The sequence below is a fragment of the Penaeus monodon genome, chromosome 19 (assembly GCF_015228065.2).
Source record: "Penaeus monodon isolate SGIC_2016 chromosome 19, NSTDA_Pmon_1, whole genome shotgun sequence".
Taxonomy (NCBI): domain Eukaryota; kingdom Metazoa; phylum Arthropoda; class Malacostraca; order Decapoda; family Penaeidae; genus Penaeus; species Penaeus monodon.
In genome coordinates this window covers 16,751,232-16,752,068 of record NC_051404.1, presented here as the reverse complement: position 1 = coordinate 16,752,068, position 837 = coordinate 16,751,232, and the positions used below count along the sequence as shown (strand labels likewise).

General features: G+C 33.1%; 1 protein-coding gene across 1 annotated transcript in view; it reads right to left on the bottom strand.

The window, feature by feature from the left end:
• LOC119585105 (THUMP domain-containing protein 1-like) overlaps window positions 1–837 on the bottom strand; it is a gene marked incomplete in the record, with an annotated part of 8,242 nt that overhangs the window by 6,776 nt on the left and 629 nt on the right.

Below are 837 nucleotides of genomic sequence, written 5' to 3'. Positions count from 1 at the left end.
GACAAGTATATTGAACTGTTGCCATATTTGGTTTGCAAGCTCTGTTACTAAAATGTGTTCAAAGTTTGTTGTTTGAGAATAACATTTGTGCAGACTGCATGCGCAACAACAATGGTGCGACACGTAACTGTCACTAGCAATCAATCAATAAAGTACCATTGTTATATGAGGAACAATTAATGAAGCTTATGCATAAATTTGGTACTGTCATCAGGAAAGTTTTGAAATGCATTTTCATATCAAAATACTCCTTTTGTCCAATCATGATTTAATGCATTTGTATTGTGCGTCCATCAGGCAAAATGTAATCCCAGATTTAACTGCAGAATTGTATACCATAATTGTATAGCTGAAACATAGCACCTGCCCCTACAGAGTTTCAGCAAACCTAATTTATGGTTATTTCAGTGTTTTTGTTCTGTTTTCTTGTGTGGAAATCATGTTAATTCCTCCCTAAAATACAGTGTGAAGCTAACTCTTACACATTTTATCAACTCTGCCATCAGGGAATACAAGTTCCGTCACTCATCATCTTTGATTTATGCTTCGGAATATATTCCAAAATTGCTGGTAAACCACTCAGCACTTAATATTCACTTTTTAATACTCAGTACTTCTCTAATACAAAACTTAACCTATATAACAGAAGTAGACAGCTATAGAACAAATAAAGCGCTTGTAATATCTCTCAGAATACAAGTATCTACAAAATGATATGCAGAGTAAAATTGATGTCAAACTCTTCTTCTTCTCCATGTAGGTTTTAGACTATAATTTCTATATCTCCTGGATCCTTTTATTCTAATTTTCTCTATAGCTTTTATTTAGTCAGTTATA